At 41.6% G+C, this 26,604-nt stretch overlaps 1 protein-coding gene across 1 annotated transcript in view; it reads left to right on the top strand.

The window, feature by feature from the left end:
- LOC122812307 (complement C3-like) overlaps positions 1-26,604 on the top strand; it is a 2,177,376-nt gene that overhangs the window by 1,016,796 nt on the left and 1,133,976 nt on the right. The gene's annotated exons all lie outside the window — the stretch shown is intronic.

The raw sequence follows: 26,604 nt of genomic DNA, 5'->3' as shown, positions 1-26,604 counted from the left end.
TTGACACCAATGATCACTGTTACACAGTCAGCATGTTACTGTGACACCACTGACTATGGTTACACAGTCAGCATGTTACTACAGCTTCTCTGACTACTGCTATACATTGGACATGTCACTGTGACACCACTGACTACTGTTACACAGTGTGCATGTCACTGTGCCTTGTCTGACCACTGTTACACAGTTAGGATATTACTGTGACACCACTGACTATGGTTACACAGTCAGTATGTTACTGTGGCTTCTCTGACAGTTGATATACATTGGACATCTCACTATGACACCAATGATCACTGTTGCATGGTCAGCATGTTACTGTGACACCACTGACTACTGTTACACAGTCAGCATATTACTGTGGCTTCTCTGACTGCTGCTATACATTGGGCATGTCATTGTGACACCACTGACTACTCGTGCACAGTCAGCATGTTACTGTGACATCACTGACTACTGTTACAGAGTCAGCATGTTACTGTGGCTTCTCTGACTGCTGCTGTGCATTGGACATGTCACTGTGAGAACACTGACTACTGTTACAAAGTCAGCATGTTACATTGACACCACTGAATACTGTTACAGAGTCAGCATGTAACGGTGGCTTGTCTCACTACTGTTACACAGTCAGAATGTTATTGTGATACCACTGACTATGGTTACACAGTCAGCATGAAACTGTGACACCATTGACTATGATTATGCAGTCTCTTTTTACTGTGACACCATTGACTACTGTTACACAGTCAGCATGTTACTGTGACACCACTGACTATGGTTACACAGTCAGCATGTTATTGCGGCTTATCTGACTGCTGCTATACATTGGACATGTCACTGTGACACCACTGACTACTGTTACACAGTGTGCATGTTGCTGTGCCTTGTCTGGCTACTGTTGCACAGTTAGCATGTTACTGCGACACCACTGACTGGGTTCACAGTCAGCATGTTACTGTGACACCACTGACTATGATTACACAGTCAGCATGTTACTGTGGCTTCTCTGACTGCTGATATACATTGGACATATCACTGTGACACCAATGAACACTGTTACACAGTCAGCATGTTACTGTGACACCACTGACTATGGTAACACATTCATCATGTTACTGTGGCTTCTCTGACTACTGCTATACATTGGACATGTCACTGTGACACCACTGACTACTGTTACACAGTTTGCATGTCACTGTGCCTTGTCTGACCACTGTTGCACAGTTAGGGTGTTACTGTGACACCACTGACTATGGTTTCACAGTCAGCATGTTACTGTGACACCACTGACTATGGTTACACAGTCAGCATGTTACTGTGGCTTCTCTGATTGCTGATATACATTGGACATCTCACTGTGAAACCAATGACCACTGTTACACAGTCAACATGTTACTGTGACACCACTGACTACTGTTACACAGTCAGCATCTTACTGTGGCTTCTCTGACTGCTACTATACATTGGACATGTTATTGTGGCACCACTAACTATTCATACACAGTCAGCATGTTACTGTGACACCACTGCCTACTGTTACACAGTCAGCATGTCACTGTTGCTTGTTTCACTACTGTTACACAGTCAGAATGTTACTGTGACACCACTGATTATGGTTACACAGTCAGCATGATATTGTGACACCACTATCATTATGCAGTCAGTATATTACTGCATCTTCTCTGACTACTGCTATACATTGGACATGTCACTCTGACACCACTGACTACTGTTATACAGTCACCATGTTACTGTGCCACAATGACTATGGTTAAACAGTCAGCATCTTATTGTGGCTTCTCTGACTGCTGCTATGCATTATAGATGTCGCTGTGACACCACTGACTACTGTTAAACAGTCTGCATGCCACTGTGGTTTGTCTGACTACTGTTACACAGTCAGCATGTTACTGTGACACCACTGATTATGGTTACACAGTCAGCATTTTACTGTGACACCACTGACTACTGTTACACAGTCAGCATGTCACTGGGACACCACTGACTACAGTAACACAGTCAGCATGTTACTGTGGCTTCTCTAACTGCTACTATACATTGGAAATGTCACTGTAACACAACTGACTGCTGTTACAAAGTCAGCATGTCACTGTGACACCACTGACTACTGTTACACAGTCATCATGTTACTGTGGCTCCTCTGAATGCTGCTATACATTGGACATGTCACTGTGACACCACTGACTACTGTTACACAGTGTGCATGTCACTGCACCTTGTCTGACTACTGTTACACAGTTAGCAATTTACTGTGACACCACTGACTATGGTTACACATGAAGCATGTTACAGTGACACTGCTGAAGACGGTTACACAGTCAGCATGTTACTACAGCTTCTCTGACTACTGCTATACATTGGACATGTCACTGTGACACCACTGACTACTGTTACACAGTGTGCATGTCACTGTGCCTTGTCTGACCACTGTTACACAGTTAGGATATTACTGTGACACCACTGACTATGGTTACACAGTCAGTATGTTACTGTGGCTTCTCTGACTGTTGATATACATTGGACATCTCACTATGACACCAATGATCACTGTTGCACGGTCAGCATGTTACTGTGACACCACTGACTACTGTTACACAGTCAACATATTACTGTGGCTTCTCTGACTGCTGCTATACATTGGGCATGTCATTGTGACACCACTGACTACTCATGCACAGTCAGCATGTTACTGTGACACCACTGACTACTGTTACAGAGTCAGCATGTTACTGTGGCTTCTCTGACTGCTGCTGTACATTGGACATGTCACTGTGAGACCACTGACTACTGTTACACAGTCAGCATGTTACATTGACACCACCGACTACTGTTACAGAGTCAGCATGTAACGGTGGCTTGTCTCACTACTGTTACACAGTCAGAATGTTATTGTGATACCACTGACTATGGTTACACAGTCAGCATGAAACTGTGACACCATTGACTATGATTATGCAGTCTCTTTTTACTGTGACACCATTGACTACTGTTACACAGTCAGCATGTTACTGTGACACCACTGACTATGGTTACACAGTCTCTTTTTACTGTGACACCATTGACTACTGTTACACAGTCAGCATGTTACTGTGGCTCCTCTGACTGCTGCTATACATTGGACATGTCACTGTGACACCACTCACTGCTGTTACAAAGTCAGCATGTCACTGTGACACCACTGACTATGGTTACACAGTCTCCATTTTACTGTGACACCATTGACTACTGTTACACAGTCAGCATGTTACTGCGGCTCCTCTGACTGCTGCTATACATTGGACATGTCACTGTGATACCACTGACTACTGTTACAAAGTCAGCATGCTGCTGTGACTCCATAGATTACTGTTACAGAGTCAGCATGTTACTGTGTCTTGTCTGACAGCTGCTATGCATTGGACATGGCACTGTGACACCACTGACTTCTGTTACAAAGTCATCATGTCACTGTGACTTCACAGATTACTGTTACACAGACAGCACATTACTGTGTCTTCTCTGACTGCTGCTATATATTGGAAATGTCACTGGGACACCACTGACTACTGTTACACAATCAGCATGTTACTTTGATACCACTGACTACTGTTATGCAGTCACCATGTTACTGTGACTCCTCTGACTGCTGTTAAATAGATTACATATTACTGTCACTCCTCAGACTGCCATTTCACAGTCTGCATGTCACTGTGGCACCACCGACTACTGTTAAACAGTCAGCATATTACTGTGACACCACTGACTACTGTTACGCAGTCAGCATGTCACTATGACCCACAGATTACTGTTACGCAGTCAGCATGTTACTGTGGCTTGTCTGACTGCTGATATACATTGGACATGGCACTGTGACACCACAGACTACGGTTACAAAGTCAGCATGTCACTGCGACAACACAGATTACTGTTACACAGTCAGCATATTACTGTGTCTTCTCTGACTGCTGCTTTACATTGGACATGTCACTGTGACACCACTGACTAGTGTTACACAGCATGTTACTTTGACACCACTGATTACTATTACACAGTCATCATGTTACTGTGACTCCTCTGACTGCTGTTAAATAAATTACATATTACTGTCACTACTTCCATTTCACAGTCTGCATGTCACTGTGACACCATTAACTACTGTTACACAGTGAGCATTTCACTGTGTTTCATCTGACTGCTGCTATACATTGGACATGTCACTGTGATATCACTGACCACTGATACACAGTCAGTATGCTACTGTGACACCATGGACTACTTTTACAGAGTCAGCATGTCATTGTGACACCAGTGACTAATGTTACAGAGTCAGCCTGTTACTGTGGCTCCTCTGACTGCTCCTACACAGTTTGCATGTTACTGTTGGTCTTCAGACTGCTGTTAGACATTCCACACATTACTGTGACACCACTGACTACTTTTACATAGACTGTATGTTACTCTCACTCTTTAGACTGCCTTTACACAGTCTGCGTGTTACTGCATTTCCCCAGTCTACTACTATTCAGTCCACATGTTACTGGGACATCACTTACCACTGTTACACAGTCAGAATGTCACTGTAAGATCACTGACTATTGTTACACTGTCAGCATGTCACTGCAACACTGCTGACTACTGTTACACAGTCTGGATATCAGTGTGGCTTGTCAAACTACTGTTATACATTCAGAATGTTACTGTGACACTACTGCCTATGGTTACATAGTCTGCAAGTTACTGTGACACCACTTAATATGGTTACACAGTCAGCATGTTACTGTGGCTTCATTGACTGCTGCTGTACATTGGACATGTCACTGTGACACCACTGACCACTGTTACACAGTCAGCATGTCACTGTGACACCATTGACTACTGTTACACAGTCTGCATATCACTGTGGCTTGTCTGACCACTATTACACAGTCAGCATGTTTCTGTGACACCACTGACTATTGTTACACAGTCAGCATGTTACTGTGCCTTCTCTGACTGCTGCTATACATTGGAAATGCCACTTTGACACCACTGACTACTGTTACACAGTGTGCATGTCACTATGCCTTGTCTGACTACTGTTACACAGTTACCATGTTACTGTGACACCGCTGATTATGGTTAAACAGTCAGCATGTTACTATGGCTTCTGAGACTGCTGTTATACATTGGACATGTCACTGTGACACCACTGACTACTGTTACACAGTGTGCATGTCATTGTGCCTTGTCTGACTACTGTTAAACAGTTAGGATGTTACTGTGACACCACTGACTATGGTTACACAGTCAGCATGTTACTGTGGCATCTCTGACTGCTGATATAGAGTGTACATCTCACTGTGACACCAGTGACCACTGTTGCACAGTCAGCATGTTACTGTGACACCACTGACTACTGCTACAAAATCAGCATGTTACTGTGGCTTCTCTGACTGCTGCTATACATTGGACATGTCACTGTGACACCACTGACTCCTCATAGACAGACAGCATGTTACTGTGAAACCTTTGACTGCTGTTACACAGTCAGCATGTTACTGTGGCTTATCTGACTGTTGCTATACATTGGACATGTGACTGTGACACCACTGACTACTGTTACATAGTCAGCATGTTACTTTTACACCACTGACTATGGTTGTGCAGTCAGCATGTCACTGTGGCTTGTCTCACTACTATTACACAGCCAGCATGTTATTGTGACACCACTGACTATGGTTACGCAGTCACTATGATACTGACTGTGGTTATGCAGTCAGTATGCTACTGTGTCTTCTCTGACTACTGCTATACATTGGACATGTCACTGTGACACCACTGACCACTGTTACACAGTCACCATGTTACTGTGACAACACTGACTATGGTTAACAGTTAGCATGTTACTGTGGTGTCTGTGACTGCTGCTATGCATTATAGATGTCACTGTGACACCACTGACTACTGTTAAACAGTCTGCATGTCACTGTGGCTTTTCTGGCTGCTGTTACACAGTCAGCCTGTTACTGTGGCTTTGTGACTGCTGCTATACATTGGACATGTTACTGTGACACCACTGACCACTGTTACACAGTCAGCATTTTACTGTGCCACCACTGACTATGGTTCACAGTTAGCATGTTACCCTGGCTTCTATGACTGCTGCTATACATTGGACATGGCACTGTGACACCACTGACTACTGTTACAAAGTCAGCATTTCACTGTGACACCACTGACTGCTGTTACAAAGTCAGCATTTTGCTGTGACTCCACAGATTATTGTTACACAGTCAGCATGCTACTGTGTCTTCTCTGACTGCTGCTATACATTGGACATGTCACTGTGACACCACTGACTGCTATTACACAGTCAGCATGTTACTTCAACACCACTGACTACTGTTATGCAGTCACCCGGTTACTGTGACTCCTCTGACTGCTGTTAAATAAATGACATATTGCTGTCACTCCTCAGACTGCCATTTCACAGTCTGCATGTCACTGTGACACCACTGTCCACTGTTACACAGTCAGCATTTTACTGTGGCTCCTCTGACTGCTGCTATACAGTGGACATGTCACTGTAACACCACTGACTACTGTTACACAATAAGCATGTCACTGTGACACCACTACTGGTACACAGTCAGCCTTTTTCTGTAGCTCCTCTGACTGCTCCTACACAGTTTGCATGTTACTCTTGGTCTTCAGACTGCTGTTACACATTCCACACATTACTGTGACCCTGCTGACTACTGTTACATAGACTGTATGTTACTCTCACTCTTTAGACTGCCTTTACACAATTTGCATGTTACTGCATTTCCCCAGTCTACTACTGCTCAGTCCACATGTTACTGTGACATCATTGACCACTGTTACACAGTCAGCATGTCACTGTGACACCAATGACTACTGTTTCACTGTCAGCATGTCACAGTGACATGACTGACTAGTCAATTCAGCCTAAAACAACACCACGAAAGTCTTGAACAACAAACCAAGCAGGAATCCTCGTACACCAGCGTCTTTATTGAGAACAAGCAATGAAAAAAACACAACTTAGCGCTTTCTCCCTTACCATAAGGGCATCATCAGAGTCTGATGATGCCCTTATGGTAAGGGAGAAAGCGCTAAGTTGTGATTTTTTCGTTGCTTGTTCTCAATAAAGACGCTGGTGTACGAGGATTCCTGCTTGGTTTGTTGTACATGACTGACTAGTGTTGCACAGTCTGCATGCCACTGTAGCTTGTCTCGCTACTATTACACAGTCAGCATGTTACTGTGACACCACTGACCATGGTTACATTGTCAGAACATTACTATGACACCACTGACTATGATTAGACAGTCAGCATGCTACTGTGGCTTCCCTGACTGCTGCTATACATTGGACATGTCACTGTGACACCACTGACTGCTGTTAAACAGTTTACATATCACTGTGGCCTGTCTGACTGTTACACACTCAGCATGTTACTGTGGCACCACTGACTGATGTTACGCAGACAGCATGTCACTGTGACACCACTGACTACTGCTACACAGTCTAACTGTCACAGTGGCTTGTCTGACTACTGTTACACAGTCAACAAGTTACTGTGACACCACTGACTATGGGTACACAGTCAGTATGTATCTTCGCTGACTACTGCTGTACATTGGACATGTCACTGTGACACCACTGACCACTGTTACACACTCACTATGTTACTGTGACACACTGACTACTGTTGCACAGTCAGCATCTTACTGTGGCTCCTCTGACTGCTGCTTTGCATTATAGAAGTCACTGTGACACCACTGGCTACTGTTAAACAGTCAGCCTGTTACTGTGGCTTCCTGACTGCTGCTATACATTGGACATGTTACTGTGACACCACTGACTACTGTTACACAGTTTTTATGTCACTGTGACACCAGTGACTACTGTTATTTAGTCGGCATCTCACTGTGGCTTGTCTGACTACAGTTACACAGTCAGCATGTTACTGTGACACCACTGACTATGGTTACGCAGTCAGTATGTATCTTCTTTGACTACTGCTATACATTGGACATGTCACTGACACCACTGAACACTGTTACACAGTCACCATGTTACTGTGACACACTGACTATGGTTGCACAGTCATCATCTTACTGTGGCTCCTCTGACTGCTGCTTTGCATTATATATGTCACTGTGACATCACTGACTACTGTTAAACAGTCTGCATCTCACTATGGTTTGTCTGGCTACTGTTACACAGTCAGCATGTTACTGTGGCTTCCTGACTGCTGCTATACATTGGACATGTCACTATGACATCACTGACTACTGATACACAGTCAGCCTGTTACTGTGGCTCCTCTGATTGCCGCTTTGCATTTTAGAAGTCACTGTGACACCACTGACTACTGTTAAACAGTCTGCATCTCACTGTGGCTTCTCTGGATACTGTCACACAGTCAGCGTGTTACTGTGGCTATATATTGGACATGTTTCTGTGACACTGCTGAGCACTGTTACACAGTCAGCATGTCACTATGACACCACTGACTACTGTTACACAGTTAGCCTGTTACTGTGGCTTCCTGACTGCTGCTATACATTGGACATGTTACTGTGACACCACTGACTACTGTTGCACAGTTTTTATGTCACTGTGACACCAGTGACTACTGTTATTTAGTCTGCATCTCACTGTGGCTTGTCTGACTACTGTTACACGATCAGCATGTTACTGTGACACCACTGACTATGGTTACACAGTCAGCATGATACTGTGACACCACTGACTATGGTTACACAGTCAGTATGTATCTTCTTTGACTACTGCTATACAGTGGACATGTCACTGTGACACCACTGAACACTGTTATACAGTCACCATGTTACTGTGACACACTGACTATGGTTGCACAGTCATCATCTTACTGTGGCTCCTCTGACTGCTGCTTTGCATTATAGACGTCACTGTGACATCACTGACTACTGTTACACAGTCTGCATCTCACTATGGTTTGTCTGGCTACTGTTACACAGTCAGCATGTTACTGTGGCTTCCTGACTGCTGCTATACATTGGACATGTCACTGTGACACCACTGACCACTGTTACACAGTCAGCATGTCACTATGACATCACTGACTACAGTCTGCATCTCACTGTGGCTTGTCTGACTACTGTTACACAGTTAGCAGTTACTGTGACACCACTGACTATGGTTACACAATCATCAAGTTTCTGTGACACCACTGAGTATGGTTACACAGTCAGCATGTTACTGTGACACCACCAACTATGGTTACACAATCAGCATGTTACTTTGGCTTCTCTGACTGCTGCTATACATTGGACATGTCACTGTGACAACACTCACTGCTGTTACAAAGTCAGCATGTGACTGTGACACCACTGACTACTGTTACATAGTCAGCATGTCACTCTGACATGACTGACTACTGTTACATAGTCTGCATGTCACTGTCTCACCACTGACTACTGTTACATGGTCTGCATGTCACTGTGGCTTGTCTGACTACTGTTACACAGTCAGCATGTTACTGTAACACCACTTACTATGGTTACACAGTCAGCATATTACTGTGACACCACTGAGTATGGTTACACAGTCAGCATGTTACTGTGGCTTGCCTGACTGCTGCTATACATTGGACATGTCATTGTGACACCACCGACTGCTGTTACAAAGTCACCATGTGACTGTGACACCATTGACTACTGTTACGCAGTCAGCATGTTACTGTGGCCCCTCTGACTGCTGCTATACATGTGTCACTATGACTTCACTGACTACTGTTACACAGTCAGCATGTTACTTTGGCTCCTCTGACTGCTGCTACACTGTTTCATGTTACTGTTGGTCTTCAGACTGCTGTTACACATTCCGCACATTACTGTGACATGACTGACTACTGTTACATAGACTCTTTGTTACTGTCACTCCTCAGACTGCTTTTACACAGTCTGCATGTTACTGCATTTCCCCAGTCTACTATTGCTCAGTCCACATGTTACTGTGACACCACTGAGTACTGTTACACAGTCAACATGTTACTGTAGCTCCTCTGACTGCTGTTAAATAGATCAAATCTTAAACTGCCACTCCTCAGACTGCCATTTCACAGTCTGCATGTTACTGTGTTTTTTCCAGACTATTGTTACACAGTCTGGATTTTACTGAGGTATCTTGGACTGCTGTTACACAGTCCACATGTAACTGTGTCTCTCTGAGTGCTACTATGTTTCCTTAGATGCTGTTAGATTGTCTTATTTTACTAGTCCTCCTCAGACTGCTGTTACATGGATTATATCCTACCATCACTATAAAGTGTGAAGAAATGTGGAAAATACATAAATATTGTTGCAAGTACTGAAAACTCCTGGAATGACTTCATGTCAGTCAGAATGTGACAAAATGAATGGTTAAGGAGAGGTGAATTTAAAACAAAAGATTAAAAGTTAATATTGGCATACCAGGACAGTGGACTTAGTACACATTGTTTTACAAAGTCCATTAAACATGTTGGAGAAACAGACAAATGCAGGTTTTGTAAAATCAGTCACATATCTTGTTTCTGGGTGTAATGCATTAATGGCAAAGGGCCTGTATACTGAAAGGCAAAATAATGTGGCAATACTGTTGCACTGAAGATTATGCAAACATTAGAATACTGAAGTAACTTAAAAGGATTGTAAATATGAGCCACAAGGCAGTATAAGATCATAGGAGGTTACTAGGCTAATGGCCCTGGGGCCCTTATAAGCCTAGCCAAGAGTTTAGCCCCAAAGAGAAACCTCAGTCAGCATCTATCACCCCTGTCAGTGAGGGAAGCAGCTGGAACCCTTGTGACAAATTTGTGGTTTCCAATCCACTCATCAAGGTTATGCTTGAAGATGGTTACTGATGTACTCTGTTTGACTTGTATGGGAAGTCTATTCCAGAGATGGGGCAGCATCTGGGAGACAAACCTGTCTCTCCAGCAGGTTTTATTGATGTTGCATATTAGACTCAGGCCTTTTGAGTGGGTAATACATGAGAAGTTAGCCTTATGGATATGGTACATCTCTGGTACTGCAGGGTCCAAGATTGCCTTGTAGGTGAGACACAGATCACCTCTGAGCAACCTATAGGATACTAAGTGGAGTGATAGTGATTTGAGCCTGTCTGCGTAGGACAGGTGTTGGAGGCCATGGGTTCTCTTTGTGAGGTATTTCTGTGGCCTTTCCAGTTGGTGCAGATGTTTGGAGAGGTACATACCAAATGGGGCATTGTACTCAATTATTGGTCTAATGAGGGAGGATTATATAGAGATAATAACCTCCTTTTTTCTGGATGCAATCCCTTTACTTATGAGATGAACCAAGTAAAAGGCTTTTCTGACCACTGCCGCTACATAATGATCGAATGTGAGATTGTTATCAACCTGAGTACCCAGGTAACAAACAACAGGTTGTGTGTTTAGGGGTTGCTGCTGATGTGGTAATCGGTAGGGGCCATGTTTTTGCCAAATGGTATAATGATACATTTTTTTTCATTTAGCTTGAAGTCATGACTTTGGCACCAGCCATTAGATGGTGCGAGACCCTCTTGCAGTATGTTAACATCATTTGGGGAGTCAATGCCAGCACCCAACCTACAGTCATCCACAAACTTGGTCAGCGACAGGCCTTATGTCTTTGCCTGGATCTCCGAGAAGTAGATACCAAACAGTAGGGGTCCCAGGACAGATCTCTGGGGAACTCCACTAGTGACAGGTCTGCTTTTGGAGGTGGAGGCATCTACTTTTATAGAAAATGAAGTTCATATCACATGGGATCACCCATTACGAACAGTTCAAAAAATAGATGTGAGAAAACCAAATATAGTAATCCATGATAATAAGAAAAAAGCAGCTTTGATCATTCAAATAGCTACACCCAGGGATTACAGTTTCTTATGTACAGAGAGACACAAAGTCATAAAATAACAGGATTTGCAGGCAGAAATGTGGGCAAAGTGGAAGTATACATGGATAGTTTCAATAATATCAGGAGTAACAGGTCTTATAAAATAAGATTTTACAGTCATATTTAGATATGGTGTTGATACATGTAACTCCATATGTATTGCAAAAGGAGTCATTACTGGGCACATTGTGGGTGCTGCAAAGAGCACTTCTATGTCTCTTTTCACTGTTGTTACACAGTTTACATGTTATTGTGTCTTCTGTGACTGCAGTTACACATACCACATGTCACTGTGGCTCCTCACAGTGTTGTTATTACACTTTTCATGTTACTGTGGCTCCTTTTACTGTTGTACACTCTGTATGTTACTGTGGCTCCTCACACTGTTGTTACATAGCCTACATGTTACTTTGTCTCCTCAGACTGTTGTTATATCAGTCACATTTTACTGTGGCTCTTCTGACTGCTCTTACACAGTTTGCATGTTAATTGCTACTCTGTTTGCTGTCATATTCTCTGTGTGTAACTGTGGCGCCTCTGACTGCTGGTATACACTTTGCATGTTACTGTGGCTCATCACTCTGCATCTTACCGTTGCTTCTCTGACTGGTGTTATGCAGTCTGCATGTTACTGTGGCTCCTCACAGTGTTGTTATACACTTTTCATGTTACTGTGGCTCCTCTGACTGTTGTTGTACACTCTGTATGTTACTGTGGCTCCTTTCACTGCTGTTATATACTCTGCATGATACTGTATCTCCTCCAACTGCTGCTATACTCTACCAGTTACTGTGGCTCCACACTCTGCTGTTACACACTGCAAATTTTTCTGTTAGTTGTCATACTAGAGTTACTTAACAGGTAGTAGTGGCTTTAATCCTGTCCACTTTGGGAAGTTGTGCCCTTTTTGAGTGTTCTAAACCAAGACTGCATAACAGTTGGAAAAATTATTTTTGTATACAATACCAGCAGTAAGCTCTTTCATATAACTGAAGTACAAGTCAAAATTTCCGTAGGACTGAATACGATAACAAAACCATCTGTTTGCATTTGAACACAAAACACACAAAATGTGTTTTTGCAGTTGGTGTAATAAATAAAAACATCCATGAATAATTAATATTTAATATAAAACCTTTTTTTCAAAATACACTTAAAATTCAAGAAATCATTAATGCCCATTTTAATGGCATTTAATAAAACCTGCCATCTAAACCTCCTTACTTCTAAAGAATTTTTCCTAGCTCCCTCTCCAAATGTCTTTTTTATGATGTTCTAAAAAAAGTCTTTTACTTTTGGCAATCCATTTTATGAACATATAAAGCTTTTAAGATATTACACTTAAACATTATATATATAAATATTAATAAATTCCAACTTTTAAAAGTTTGAGTATTTTTTCCTATATAACATCTGTTACATCCTTCATAAGTAGCAGTATAAACTATATATTCAAGTTTATTACTTGAACTACAGCAGACATTTTAATTGTCATAGTTGTTTTATACTAAGACATCATGGTTAATTTACCATTGCTATGTGAAAGTGTTATAGTGGCAGTAAGTCGTTGAACTTTTTTCTCAAATTTTTACTTCTCTAATCTGTAATGTTGATAACATATGTATGTATTTATTTTATTTACTTATTTTTTCATATTTTATCTCAACTAACTCCTCTCTAGCTGTTATCAGTTGATGCTTATAGTACCTCTGTTATTCTTGTTTTCCCTAGCTTTTACACTCAACACACACTCTCCCCTCCTTTTTCCCTATGTTTTAAAAGCTAAGTGTCTTCCTTCAAGACCACTTCTACCTTCCATACAGATACTGCTGCAACTCCTAGAATAACACCTGTGCTCTGCTGAATAGCCAGTTTAAACTAAATGTATGTTCCAAGCTCATACCACAAATTAGTCTTACTTGGTCTGCTGTACAGGATATATGCATACCACTGAGACCCCTCCCAACACTCACCTGTTTAAAAACTTTGCTTCTTTGTCTTTCTCTGCCATCAATAAGTTAGTCACTACCCTACTGCCACCTCTCTTAGTTAGCTACACTCTCTTGTTTTTTTGTTTGTGGTTTTCCTTTTTAATTGTCTTTATCTTACTGTGAATACCTGTGTATACCTTGCTATAATATCTCTCCCATCTCTATCTACACCTCCCCACCTGTTCTACTTACCTGCTGACTCTCACTGTGTGCTCCTTATTCTTTCCCTACTGGCCTGTTGATTGTTTTTTGTGGTGATTGCCATTTTCTAGCCCAACTCTTTCCATTTGCCCTCGCTAGGCTCAGGCTCACTATGCTCCCCTACCCACCCCCATTCCCACCCCCCATATAATTTCCTTTATACTCCTCTCTATTGCACAATCCCCTCCTCTGCTTCTCACCCTTCCTGTTTTTTTGCCACACCCCACTCCTGCATACCTCTCTCCTCTCCTTCTGCAAACCCTTGACACCAACCCCACCTTTCTCCTTTCTGTGTACTGACTCCACCAACTAGTTTACCTATCCATAACTTTCCTACAACCGTTCTTGTAGGCCCAACTTTTACCTCCTTCTTAACTATTGACCCTACTTACTGACTTGTCTTTTTCAATCCAAGCCTTTCTTCTATTGCCTCCCTTATCCTCCTATATGCTATTACCTCATATAACTCTCAGCTAACTCCAACTTACTCCCATCCTGCAAAGACTAATGCCAATATCTTCACACATCCTCTGCAGTGTTTACCTATCTGCCCATCTATCTTTCCTCTAAATACTATCCTTCCCAGAATCAAAATACCCCCTTCCCCTACCACCTCTTTAGAAAATAAAATAAAGCACCTACTATACAAACAACATTTCCTCCCTAAGTCTCTATTGCTATCAGGTGACATTCACCCAAACCCTGCCACAACCCCCCCAGTCAATAAAGCTAACTCCCCTAACCAACCCTACACTACTCCTCCAAAAAAGCAAGTATCTTTTTACTCCATGAATCTTAGAAGCATCCTAAACAAAATGAGTGAACTCCATGCCTGGATGGCTAACCATGCCCCTGATATAGTCACCCTGACTGAAACCTCGCTGAAGCCACAAAACCATGACAGTGATATCCTCCCCTCTGGATATAATATTCTTAGACTAGATAGACAAAGGAAAAAAGGGGGTGGAGTGGCCATTGCATATTCAAACCATCTTACTGCTAGTCTAAACCAACCCTATCCATCCTTCTCACCTGCTGAACTCTTGACAGCTAGTTTTAAACTTAACAATTACATTGAGATAACATTGCCCTTCTAGAAAACATTCTCTCTTACCTTTCTAAAAACATCCACAATAAAACTATTCTTCTTGGGATGTAAATATTAACTGGCTAACTCTTCAGTCCCCAAACACTACTTCATGCATCAACTTACATGACTTTGTACAACTTATCTCAACCCCCACCCCTATAAACAGATCACATATCCCCAGCTCTCTCATCAATTGGATTTTAGTCACAGATCCCCACAAATGCCATAACCCTAAGACCCTACCCAACTCCTTAAGTGATCACTCCCTGTGAAAGTTCTTAGATACACTGCTCATTTCACTAGGCCTCACAGATATATAACCTGTTGCAAACTATCCACCTTCTGTCCTGAGACTTTTAATGCCCCACTTTCCAGGATAACCTGGACACATCTAACCTATCTCCCCCTTGATGAAGCTATCCACTCTTTCAACTCTACTTTCCTTAACATTCTTAAGTCTCTTGCTCCACCCCGCACTGTTCACATCAAATCAAATATATGCCCTTGGGACAGGACATGGGAAAAGTGGGTAAAAACTAAGCTCCCTTTCCATTTACAAAAATATAAAGAACTGAGAAATCAGGCAAAAAAAATCCACATCCACAAAGACAAAAATAACTTCTTTTATCCCCCCAACTGCCACAAAAACAGATCCCAAGAAATTTTGGAACTCTATAAACTAAATCCTGTACCCTCGAAACCCTTCTTCTCCCAACCCCTGCCCAAAAAACTCTCCAGAAGAAACAGCTACCTCATTTAATTCCTATTTTATTGAATCCATATCTAAGCTGATAAATTCATTCCCATCTACTACCAACTCAACTAATTTTTCCAAATCCTCTCCTACTCTCAACTCCTCTACCATTTTCTTTCTTATATCTGTACCCACTAACTATATAAAATCATTGCTCTCTAAACTTAAACCCTGCTGTGTTCTGCTTACAACCTGCCTTCCTATTTCCTACAAATTGCTACTGACTACATTACCCTCCCTGTATCAATCCAAATAAATCATTTCACCTCAGAATCTAAGGTGCCATCTACCTGGAAATAACTCTACACCATACCCATTCACAAAGGAGGTAACTCCACTGACATTACAAACTTCAGACCCATCGCGATCCTCTCACCGCTCTCAAAAATACTGGAAAAATGCAAATGCAAGCAAATCATGAAATACCTTCTACAGAAAAATTTGCTCACTCCTACACAGCATGGCTTTTGCCCTAAACATTGCACTACAACTGCCCTTATATCCTTCATTAATACTAACTCTCTAGACAATACTAAGTTGGTTTCCTGTCTGTTTCTTGACCTTTCAATATCCTTTGATATGATCTCTCACCATCTTATGTTGAACAAATTGGCTGACCTAAACTTCTCTGCCTCTACTACTACCTGGTTTTCCAGCTATCTCACTGACCATCTGCAATCAGTGAGACAGCTCTCAGCTCTCTCCCCTCCTCTTCCTGTCAAAATGGGAGTCCCCCAAGGATCTATCCTTGGCCCATTACTACTCAATATGTTCACTAATCTACTCCACACCTCCTGTTCACAGTCATCTCTTGTACAATACGGAGATGACTCCACCATCATCACCATCGCAGATACTCCCTCTGACCATATCTCTGCAACTCAAGCATCTTTTAACTTAGTCGAATCCTGGCTCTGTGACAACCAGCTAATTCTTAACCCTAAAAAGACAAAACTCTTACTATTCCTCCCAAAGAACTTCACCCACCTTAAATCTATATTTTTTGTACTGTCCCTCAATAACACTCGCATTAATGTTGAACCTAGTACAAAACTACTATGAGCAATGACAGATGATCAACTCAGGTTTGATTTACATGTAAACAACTGCATCAGAAAAACACACCAAAAACTTGGCTTTCTTTATAGAAACAAAAATGTTCTAACAAAGCAAAAATAACACTCCCTCATGCATACCTCCTACCTAGCCTTCTATATAGCTGTCAAATTCTTACCAGTCTTTACTCCACACTACTAACTAAATTAGAGTCTACCTATAAAAAGGTTGCCAGATTCACTGCCCACCAAACTTATAAATCACATCATTGTATTTCACTAAGATACCTAAACTGGCTGGTATTACCTCACCAGCTTCTACTCTCTCGACTATAAATAATTCACTCTTTACTATACCTGAAATCCTTCTGCCCTAGCCTATCTCCCCATATCTCTCAATATTCCCCCACTAGGTCCCTACGTAGCTCTGACCTTAACCTACTACAAATATACAAACCTAAGACTAAAATTGGCTGCCACCTCTACAGCTACAATCCTACCATATCATGGAACAAATTGCCACTAGAAATCAGGTCCCTCAAACATCAATTCAAAACTGCCACTAGACAGTACCTCCAAACTCACTGGTCCTGCCTCTGCACTCATCCTCCCTGATCTAGTCCATTAATTCATATGTAATCACCAAAACTTCAAACCTTTTTAGCTCGTAAACCTCTTGGAGGTACCACTCTTCTCCATCTCCTATCTCCACGTCTAATGTCACCGATCTCATGAAATAACTCACACACCATGAACTCTTTTCACTGTCTATTGAAAATGTATTGAATAATTTCTCTTATGTTTATTATGTTTTTTCTCCGTTATTATTTTTCTGATAAAATCTGCGGTGATGGTGCTGCAGTAGTGTTGTCACCTCACAGTCAGACGCTGTCCAGTTCTATTCTCAGTTAGACCGTCTTCTGCATGCAGACATGCATGAATGGGCATACCTTTGTTGAAGGTTGTGTGTCAGGGCTGGTAACTTGGCATGTAAAAATCAACTACCAATCATTAGCGGACCGGAGTTCCGCTGTGGCGACCCCTAACCGGGAAAAGCAGAAAGACACAACAAAAAGTTATTTTTCTGATAAAATGTATTTCATTGTATATATACATTGTACCAAACAATAAGGCACTGGAAGGTTCACCAGATAAAACCACTGACTTTATTAGGTACACACAAACAAAACGAACTCCTTAACTGAATCGTCACATTTTTGTCAGTACAACTTCATCAGATGAGCAATGGCTATACCACCATCTAATCAAATAAAACATGTTGCTGGTATAAATATACCTATTTCCCATTTTGTGCAGTTGACTGGGGATTGGTGGTGGTGCTGACACACACAGTACATTTCTACAGACCTTAATCAAAACTGGAAAAGTATTTCAGCACAGGAAATTTTACTTAGTAAATTAGTGGCATTCCCAAAACTCATTATGAAGAGAAATGGAAATCACAAACAATTATTTGAGAAAAAAAAAGCAAAAGGGTAATGTGATAATTATTTGCACATACAGATGTGGAAATTGCACCATGTGTTAGTATATAACCTAAGGACCAAACTGTTACATTACAGTATTAGGTAGGGCAGTTTCCTCACCAGGCTTGTTCAACTGTAGCTCTATGTACATAGTTTATATTACTACTTGTGATGGATGTGACAGTTTTTCACATAGGAAAAGCTACCCAAGCTTTCAAAGTTGTAGAAATAAATAAAAACTCTAGATTGCTAAAGGCTGCCAAACAAAAATATTTAGGAAACAAGCAGAGCTAGGCCACCATGGAGAAACATTTACTGACTAATAAAATAATAAAACAATAAAACGGCATAAAAACAACACATGCGTAAAACAGGGATAAGCGCTTTCAACTCATAGAGCCTTCATCAGATCCTGCTTTACTGACTACTCCTCCCCTTTTTTCCCCTTTAAAGCAAAGAGTAGCCAATTAAAATTCATCTAGGAAGTCTCCTGCCTTTCATCTTTGTTTGTCCCTGTTGTTATGCCATTTTATTGATTTTTATTGGTCAATAAGTGTTTCTCCGTGGTGGCCTAGCTGCTCCTCTTGTTTCATAAATAAAACCTTACAAAGTTAGAATTTATGAACATTTCTATGCAATATCTAAGTGTAATACCTTAAATGCTTTATGTGTTTATAAGATATGCCAAAAGATAAGCATTTTTTTATTTTGTTTCAGACCATCATAAAAATACTTTAGAGAGGGAAATAGGTAAAATTCTTTAAAAGTAAGGAAGCTTATATGACAGGTTTATTTAAATGCATTGGAAAAACAGGCATTATTAATTTCTTGAATTTTAAGTGGATTTTAAAAAAAATGTAAAAATGAATTATTTATGACTGTAGTTTATTTATTGGCCCAACTGAATAATTACACAATGTGTGTTTTTTGTTTAAATGTGAATAAACGGTTGCATTATCTTATTCAGTCTGAGAAGCCTTCACTTTCATATCAGTTAGACGAAAGAGCTTACTGTTGGTATTGAGTAAAAATAAATTCCAACATTTTGAGGTTTTATTTTGATTTTTATAGAATGACAATGCTAGTTATCTTTCCATTTATTTTTTCTTTTGTCTTCTTGAGTGTTCACTGAATTGTGGATGACATCTTAACGGTATTTTTAGTATTCATACTGAGGCTTCCCCAAGAACGAGATGTGACCAACTAGCAGTAGTTAAGCCACACTTGATATTTTTTATTAACTTTACTGTGTGTTGTCTTTCACTGGAATCAGAAGCTGTCAGAAAAAATCAACATTTTTTTTTTACTTAAAACCACGAGGAACTTAATTTCATAATGCAGCATGGTGTAGTGACTAGCAGTGATACATTTAAGCTTCCAAACCTCATGGTGTTTAATGAGATTAAGCTCTGAATACCAGAACTAGAGCATGGAAATTTGATGCAAGGAGCAATGCCTCCATTGGCATCACCACCCCCCAGTTTGAGGTGGAGGACACAAAAAAGCCCATTCAAACCTGAGGACAAAAAACAAACCAAACAAACTTGGAAGGTATTCACATAACTGATCTTTGCTGTATAGTTTACCATTATTTATGCAAAAAAAAAAAAGAAATTTAAATTATTTCTTATCTAAAAAATAGCTATTTAATAAACTGAGTCAAACTCCTTCACTCCACGGCATCAAAGAGCTATATTAACTCTTTGCTACATTTCTGTCACAGAATCACTGGCTGGCTATCATGTAATAAGCAACAATGTTGATCATTACAGTTGTAATTACTGATACTGTTTACAGGGACTGATCAGCATTTCTACTACACTTTCAACCCTATCCTCTCACAGTTTGTATGAGAGAAAGTTCTCCCCTTCATACAACTCTTATTACAGCTTTGCTGTATACTAAGTAAACCACTGATCTGATGTTGTCTTTTCCATTTGGATTCAACCTGCGGATTACTAGATTCAGCTCAGATCTGAGGTGAGACACATTCCAAGGACTTCAGTCTGTCATGCTGTGCCTCCTCTACCCATAATCTGTGGCTCCTTATGACCAACTCACATCTCATTTGCCACCATTCGTGGACAGCAGCATGGTTGAATTCTCTGGATTAGGTGTATACTTTTTTTTCTAGCTTGTAGCTGTTTTTTGTCCTCTACCCTGTTTGTGTGTGTATCAGTATTTTCTGGCTAGTAATTTACTAGTATTTACTATTTAGTATTTACTATTTAGTATTTACTATTTAGTATTTAGATAAGTGGTTAGGTTTGTTATTTACTATTTAGTATTTACTATTTAGTATTTACTATTTAGTATTTAGATAAGTGGTTAGGTTTGTTAGGTTTTCCTGTAGGGTTTTGTTGGTAGCAGATTTTTCCTGCCTTTGGGCTTAGCTGTTAGCTAGGTTTTTTAGTTGGGTGTGTATTGTGAGGGGTGTTTAGGTTTTTTTTGGTCAGGTGTGTATTTTGAATGATTTTGTTTTGTTCCTTAGTGTTGTTAAGGTTTTTGATTATTGATAAGGGCTTTAAGAAGTGTTTAGACAGTTGTAACAAGCTTCCCTCCCAAGTTGCATACGAACTGTGAGTTTATTGTTTAGGGACTGCCCACTTGGACTCTTCCTTGACCTGCGAGGTATTAGGCTATGAATGAGAGGGCAGCCAAGCTGGTTTTCAAAGGTCATGTGCCAGCTGGTGAGTCTTCTTTGGCTTCCTCTAGCAAGGGGGAACAAGTGGATCAGTTTCATCAGAGTTCCAAGGACCTCAATGCTGCCAAAGGTGACCAAATTGTTTGGCCCTCTCTTCTGCTTTATCTGCTCAGTTGGAGCTTTGCTTCCCCAATGGCTTTGACACAGTTACCAGCTATGACCCCTTGGCGCTGTTCAGCTTCAGTTCAATTGTGGGGAAGGCTCTATCTCCCAGCTTCAGTTTTCTGAGTGCCTTCCTATTGATGGGTATTCTATCAGGTAGGACTTTCTCACCTTGTTCTCCATCTACCCTGCAAGTGTTCTCATCAGAGTCCTCCTTGTCTCCACCTCAGATCCCAGCTTCTCTAGTCTGAATCCAGTGCCATGGTCCACCATCCAGTAAGTTGGACTCCAAGCCTTCTTCTGTGGCTTCAACAACTTGGTCATCCCAGTCAGCTTGTAGTTTAGGCCTCATCAAGTTGGAACAGTTGATGCAGTCCTTTTAACAAGTGCAGATGCAATCAGGACTCATCCTGTCTGCTTTGGGCCCTCACCCCACAGCTTCAGCTCCATTACAGTGGTTTCCTTTCTCAGGCCCATCAGTTCCAAGGTTGTCAGAGTCAGTTGCCTTCCCTTCCTTAGTGTCTGATCTGATGGCTTGGCCTATTTTGGTGCCAACCCCTGCCTTGGTTTCCTTGACTCCACTATGTCAGAGCTGAGTGGACCCAGCAGCCAGGATATCGAGGCAATGGGTATCCAGTTTGATGATCCATGTTTTGGGGTCATTCCTTCACCTCAGGGCTTCTGACCTGGATAGTTTGGCTCCAGTCTTGCTGTTGGGATGGGCTGGGCTGGCCGTTGAGTCTGGTGCATCCATTAGGTTTTTAGATTCTAATTCTGCCAGCTCCAGTAGGCCAATGTCTGCTTCTTTCTTTGACATTGTGAAATGGGTGTTCTCCTGTCAGGAGAAGGAATGGGCAGGTTCAGCCAGTGTTTCCCCTCCTCATTGACATTTTCTGTGGATGTGATTCAACTTGTCCTGGGACAGCTTACCGCAGGTGGTCTCCAGTCTGCCCTTCCTTCAGGGCTCCCATCCTCTGCCATTGATCCCCTGGATTCCCCACGGCAGGGGTTTTCAACTAAGAAGCAGTGCAAGAGGAAGCACCTGGACTGCTCAGAGGAATCCCTCACCAAGGGGACTGACAAAGAGGATGTTAAGGGAGCCCCAAAATCTCCCCTTGAGGATGCCTCTTTTGGTGATGTTTTGGAGCTGCCTCACCAGTGTGGGGGGTGGGCCACTAAAGCCTCATCTCCTAAGGAGTCTTTTTTGTGGAAGCTTTTGGGATGGGCTCATCCATGTTCTGGGTGGATCCCTCTCTGGATGCTTTTACTGATCTAGTGATTTGGAGGACATGGAAGGAGGTCGATATAGTGTAACTGATCCTCAGGAAGCCAGAGAAGTCCCTCCTAGGGAACAATGACATTCGAGTAAGGCTTCAGCTTCAGATGCAATCATGGGGGTAGCAGCAGCTAGTAAAAGGGGATCTTGGAAGAAAGCTCCTTAGTTCAGGAAGCATTCTTACACCTCAGCCACCTTTGCACTCAGGGCTTTAAACAATTTAACCCACTTGACCAGACTTCAACAGGACATCATCTCAGAAGTGTCAGGGGTTATTATGTCTCAGCAAACACCATAGTCTCAATAGACCTTGGAGACTTAGATGTCTATTTTACAGTCCATTGAGAACATGTTTATGTATCAGCTATCTAATGCAGCTGACGTTCCGTGCTAGTAATTCCATGAGTGGTCATGCTTGGATGAGGTTATGTAACTTTGTGGAGTGCTTCAAGGCATCCTTTATTAATGCATCCTTTGACGACTCCTCTCTTTTTGGGTCCACAGTTAATGACACATTACCTAGAAGTAAGCAAGAGGGGAAAACACTGCCTGCCATGAGACAGTATTTTGTTACTTTTCAACAAACCTTTTCTAGCAACCAGAAGGGAAACGTCCCTGTTTTAAGAAAATGCAGCAGTAATTCCAGGAAGCTACTTCTGAGAGTTTGACCTGCAGCAGAGGTAGTAACCACAATGGATGCAAACCACTCAGGAGGGGTGGTCCCCAATTTCAGGGGTTTTGTGCAGGTTTCTCCAAGAAGCCCTTTCAGTGGTCTTGAATGGTTGCCCAGATGTCTGCCTATGAAGGCAGTTGGGGGTCACTTGGCTCTACACCCGAAAGCATGGGAGGCCATCACCTTTGAAACTTGAGTGTTGAGAGTCATATCCAGAGGGTATATGATTAATTTTTAGATAGTCTAAATTCAAATTCCAAATATCCCCCAGACATGCCACGACATCAGAGAAAGGCAGGGGCCATAAAAATCCTAAAGTTGTTAGAAAATTGAGTCATCCAAGTGGTTCCACCAGACTAATGCAGATTTTTGGTCTATTCAGAATTATTTTTGGTTCAAAGAAGAACAAGGATCTCAGGCCAATTTTATATTAGAGCAGGTTGAACTGCTTTGTCAAACATATCAAATTCTGAATGGTCACTCTGCAGTCCATTCTACTTCTCTTGAGGTAGGATGAGTAGACAAGTCTCCAGAGTGTTGGCCCTGTGGGGTATTGCTCTTTTTTTACACTTGTGCCAGAGCCCTCTGGTTCATCTGGTTCTCAAGGTCTTGGGACATTTGTCAGGGTCTATACCATAAGCACGAAACAGCTGAAAAGTGAACATGTAATGAGCGACGTATATTCATCAAAACACATTTAAGTGATTCGATGAGTATGCCACAGGGCAAGGAGGTAGTTAGCCAACTATACAGTGTTGCCCTTTCCTTCACTGTAGTGCTATCTTGGAGTTGGTATATTTAGTTAGGGGGGATGTGGGGGGCACAGCCCCCCACATTGGGTGGTGTGGAGGGTGAAGCCCCCACCTGGTTCAGGTTTCTAACTTTTTTTTTGTGAACAGCTGCATGAATTTTTGTGCTAGGAAACAATTTGAGGACATGGCCATTCGCTGTTTACAGTGTTCGTGTTTTATGTGTCGATGTATATGTAGTCGCACATATGAACTTTCGTTATGATATAGACCTCATTTGTCAGCCTCCATTTGTTTGTTTCCACTCTTGAGTTACTATGTAAGGGCTCTGTAGTGGACATTGGTAGTGCATTGGGCTCATCTGATGCATCCAATAACATGCCCAGTTGCATTGACATAGGTCTGTTGAAATCAAATCAGGTAGTGGTTAGAGTGTCCCTTGTCTAACAGGAGACCAGTTGTTCTTCCCCCCTCCACTTGGCATGGTCACTACAGATGCCTCTCTTCTAGGTTGCAGCAACAATTATGCCTTAGTCCCTCCTCAGGAACAGTTACTCAGGAATGCTCTTCTGTATGCTTGGCCCTTGGATCTCCTTTTTACCTAACCCCTGGTTCCTCTGACAATAAAGTTTATTCAGAAAGCAGCCCCTTTCAGACTAACTGTAATCCTCATTTCCCTATTTCATCCCTGTTAAGTGTGGTTCCCCTACCTTTGACCTCTTCTGAACTACCCTTCTTGGGTCTTGGATCTTATTAATATGATATGAGATAATATGCCTTTAGTAATTCTCAAAATTTCCAAGGTTTTCCTCAAGGGTCCCTTTTTGTTATGTCCTGTTGTTAGGGACCCTGTCCCTCTGTGCATGAGATTTACCCTTCATGCTTCATACTGGCTTCTCCTCCCTTTGAACCTTCTACTGTGATTGAATTGAAGTTGTTATATTGGAAGACTTTATTCTTAGTGGCAGTTGCTTCTGAAAAGTGGATGACAGAGTTGAAAGCCCTCTCATCAGTAACTCCATACTTGGTTCTTCATAAAGGCGGGGTTTCCCTGCACATGGATCCATCTTTTCTTCCTAAGGTGGGTACAGAGAACAAGTTGAACAACTCCATTCTTTTACCAGTGTTTTCTTTCCTGAATTTTCCAACAAGAGGGATACTTGCTGCATTGCCTTGATGTTCATGGACAATTGAGGTTGTATTTGGACAGAGCAAAATATTTCAGAAAGTATAAACAGTTGTTTGTTTCTTTCTCCAAAGCCCACTTTGGCGTGCCAGTGCTTAAGGTTACTCTCTCCCAGTGGCTACCTGATTGTATTGATTTTGGGTATAGTTTGAAAGGAAAGCCATTGTAGGGTAAACCAACAGGTCATTCTACTAGTGCAATAACTACTTCTACAGTTCTTTTCTAAAGAGCTGCATTGGATGAGATTTGTGCAGCTACTACCTGGGTGGGTCCTCACACCTTTGTGTTCCACTAGAAATTGGTTGCTTATTCAAGGTCCAGGAATTCCTTTGGTTCCACTACATTGTGCAATATCCTTTCATGAAACATCCCTGGGGTTTTACATGGCTGGAGACATTGTCACTCTGAATGAATATAGCCAGAAAAGAAAACAGTCATTGGATACAAAAGTTATGTAATTCCATCCATCCATCCATCCATCCATCCATCCATCCATCCATCCATCCATCCATCCAAGCACATCTCCTTTTTCCCATTTTTGCAGATGGGATCTAGAACCAAGGTTTAGACATTCAGGTGGGTAACCCTGCAGTAGTAGTTTTTCCACACCACTGGCCAATTTGGAGTGCCCAATCAACCTACTGAATGATTTTGGACTGTGGGAGGAAACCAGAGCGCCCATAGGAAACCCACATCAACACAAGGTGAACAGATAGACTCTGCATAGAAGACACCCCAGCCAAGAATCAAACCAGGAAACTCTTGATGTGAGGCAACAACAGTATCCACTGTACCACTTGCACCACTCATAAAGTTATGTAATTACTATAATGACAGATCCATGTTGTCTGTTTCTATCAGGGAGATCTTCTCTCTTCCCTTATGTGTTGGGTCCATCATATCTTTGGCCATGGAGTTTGAGCATTGTCAGTTTGAGGTAGTATGGAGCAAACTCAATCTGAGGTAGTCCTAAAGAGCAAGGGATTATAGGTAGAACAGGCAAAGCTTGATGGGCTGAGGTCTTTTGGAATGTGGATAGCCTCAGATCCAAGTCAGATCCAGCACTGATCTATTGTTATGGTAAGTACATAACTTTCATTTTTAAATAGTGGAATATGAGACACATCTGTTTGAATCTACTTTAAAAGTGAGGTGCTAGACATGAGTTTATCATCTATAATGATTTTAATTTCAGTAAAAAGAATTATAAATAAACATACATCATTTTTGCATGATGGAGACTCATTTCTCAACTTCAGTCTGCTGTCAGAAAATAAACTACTTTTTTAAAATATATTGGGGTGCTTTTATTTGAACTATATTACTTTAGAAATGAAACAAACACAATACTCACATTATGTGAGGGGAATAAAACACAAGAACAGGAACAGACTATCCT

Source organism: Protopterus annectens, chromosome 9.part0 (assembly GCF_019279795.1).
Source record: "Protopterus annectens isolate FY-2018-M chromosome 9.part0, PAN1.0, whole genome shotgun sequence".
Classification (NCBI taxonomy): domain Eukaryota; kingdom Metazoa; phylum Chordata; order Ceratodontiformes; family Protopteridae; genus Protopterus; species Protopterus annectens.
This window is presented reverse-complemented; position numbering and strand designations above follow the sequence as displayed.